Source organism: Schistocerca piceifrons, chromosome 3 (assembly GCF_021461385.2).
Source record: "Schistocerca piceifrons isolate TAMUIC-IGC-003096 chromosome 3, iqSchPice1.1, whole genome shotgun sequence".
NCBI lineage: Eukaryota > Metazoa > Arthropoda > Insecta > Orthoptera > Acrididae > Schistocerca > Schistocerca piceifrons.
Window position 1 is genome coordinate 787,317,134 of NC_060140.1, and position 3,105 is coordinate 787,320,238.

General features: G+C 41.2%; 1 pseudogene; it reads right to left on the minus strand.

The window, feature by feature from the left end:
* Positions 1–1,713: 1,713 nt before the first annotated feature.
* Positions 1,714–1,831, minus strand: LOC124790694 (annotated as a pseudogene).
* Positions 1,832–3,105: the final 1,274 nt, after the last annotated feature.

Consider the following 3,105-nt stretch of genomic DNA (forward strand, 5'->3'; position numbering starts at 1 on the left):
TCTGGCAGAGCAGATATCCGCTGTTCGCTATGGCAAATTGCTACTCCTTCAGATATCATACCGGGAGAAGGAAGATGACTACTCAAATGAAAACTTGGAGACGAATAGACCAATGATGGACCGACATGAATATTCGTCAAATAAAGAAAAGTTTATGCGGCCAAGAATAGATCTCCAATACAACGTCGCCATAGACACATGCGAAATGGAACAAAGGCAACTGCGCACTCATGACACGCTCAGACCTTCAGAAACCTTTGTCTCTCCCAACCGTATTTACATGCTCAGTGAAGACGCGGTGAGGTGCATGCTGACCATCATTCCACGCTCAGAGGAAATGCAGCGAGGCTCACGGCCGATCGCCATTCCATGTTCGACAGAGGCACGTCAAAACACATGAAAATCAAACTGACGATTTCAATGAACCATGTTAAAGATGTAAGAGAAAGTACTCTCTGTGACAGACTAGTATCCGAACAAACGGAAATAAGAAAAATTTTTGCGATTGTGTTTAAAAATATTTGCATTTGAAGACTTTAATGTGTTAGTAACAGATTGGTGAAGCGTTTAAAACTTTATCTTGACACAACGATAATATTTCCTTGTATTTCATATTTTTCAACACGTTTAAATTACGAAAACCTGACGTTAACATTTTTGGACAGGTAAAGATTCGAATGTGTGACACGTTTTTCAAAAATAGAGGATACATAAATTTGAATGGGTTTAGGTATTCCATAACGTCAGTTTAAATTTTGTAAAGTCATTAGTACGATTAGAAATTAAATATGTTTATAAAAGTCAAATTTGAACGTTTTTATAAAGTTATATTGCATAGATTTAAGATTTTTGTGGAATATGAACCTGTTTATGAATAGGATTAAGTCTGTAATGCCACGGAAATCATTCAGTTGAGTCTAAAATAAATCATAAAGCTTGATTATAAGAGATGAAACTTTCTTAGTTTTTGATTGATATCAAAGGTGGAGATATGGAGAAAAGGGGAGGATAATGTTAAATGAAGGTTTCCTCAACTGCAATGCATATCCATTACCATTCAACATAAATTACTTAATCAAAAAACAGATAAGTCCCAAAGTTAAAATTTTTAATGATTACACAAATTTATAGATAAGCTGAAATTGTTCGAATTTAAATTAAAGGTAAAATATAAACAACTATACTGAAGGAAAAAACCTTAGATTAATTAAATAAAATTGTACAAAAATCAGAAAATTAGAAATAATGTTAAAATTTTAAGAAAAAAGAACATCACTTGAGGGCTCAAATCTGTAAACATAAAATCAAGTACAATGTAAAATAGAACAATAATGAGACTACATCGAACCACTGTTTAAGGTATAGAAAGTATTAAAGTAAGAAGTTGGGCATTAAATAGGACAGTTGCTACAGTCAGCAGGTGCAAACAATTTTGCACGGACTTCAATCAAATTCTCAACCATTGATTGACCCAGTGCAAAACTGAACACAGAACGAGGAGGGTATGTAAAGCACTCCGTCTTCAGGCAACCAGTGGCCCATCGGGACCATCCGACCGCCGTGTCATCCTCAGTTGAGGATTCGGCTAGGAGGGGCGTGTGGTCAGTACACCGCTCTCCCGGTCGTTATGATGGTTTTCTTTGACTGGAGCCGCTACTATTCGGTCGAGTAGCTCCTCAATTGGCATCACGAGGCAGAGCGCACCCCGAAAAATGACAACAGCGCATGGCGGCCTGGATGATCACCCATCCAAGTGCTAGCCACGCCCGACAGCGCTTAACTTCGGTGATCTCACGGGAACCGGTGTATCCACTGAGGCAAGGCCGTTGCCAGGGTATGTAAGATGGCAGAATAAGTGAAGGTCGATTTTGCACCTTACATAAGAGTTTTATACATCATAATGGGAAGGTGATTATGACATCTAATTTACTTCGGCAGTAATGAGCAGGTTTGCCTATAAATATGTAATGCAAAAGGGGTGACACTCAATTGACGGTCTTAACACACCGCTCCTATATAATGCATGTCAATGGGCAGAAGGTGAAACAAGCAGCGGGAGGAAACGTTTTGTGTGGAAGGCAGCACGGGCGGACGCAGAGGCCGCACCATGGGAGGCACTACAGAAAGTCTTTAGGGGCAGCGTCCCACGGCGGGAGTCAGTGACTGGGCAGGTGACACATACTGCATAGCAAGTAACGGGCCACCAGAAGTAGGACAGAAAGAAGGTTTAGAAAACTGCGTTTCGGAATTTCAAAAGGATATGAACAAAACCAGTGATGCAGTTGATAACGTGAACAGCGAATGGTAAACATGTGAGAGGGCGCAAAACGTCCGATTGGTGAAACGAACTAGGAAAGAGGAAAGTGCCGAGATTTCGACGCAGTTAAATGTCAGGGCCCTTGCGATTGGCAGAGAGAGTCTCCACAAAATAAAAGGAACGCTCCTGTTGGTCGAAAAACGCCATGACATGGAGAACGAAAAAACCCAAGTGGGGAGAGAGTTCGGCTACGAGAAAGACGAGAGCGAAGTTTTCGTGGACTCTTCTCTGAACTGTCGTCAAGTGCGGAATCGGGCACATAATTCTCTGTGCGACGTAGAGGAGAAATTTGAGTCAACACTGAATTCAATGGGGTTGACATTCAGCTAGGTATTAGCTGAAGCGTTGTTGAGCTCCCACTGTGGAGAAACGAACCAGCCAGTTAGTTAATTGCACGCTTCTCCAGCCATGTGCGTGCATATAGCCATATTCCAAGAGTAGCGATGAGTGCATGTTTTCTCACATAACGAGGAGCGTAGGAGAGCTTCTCCTGGAAAAATCAGCAAAGGCTTTAATAGCTTTATAGGAATTTCAGAGGACGAGAGCAGCCATGCAGACAACAGCTCATCGCAGCTAAGGTAAATACCATGCGCAGAGGCGTAAACTTGTTGTTCACCAGTTTGCGTCCACTGTAATTTCGAGCGACCTTAGGTAATCTTTTGTTCAACTTGTCACAAAACTAAGCACCCTCCATAGATTTGATTTTCATCCTAAATAGTACCAAACATGGAACAGGACTCGGATTATTTATCGTAGTACTGGCCAACATAATGATGTAGTCATAAGAA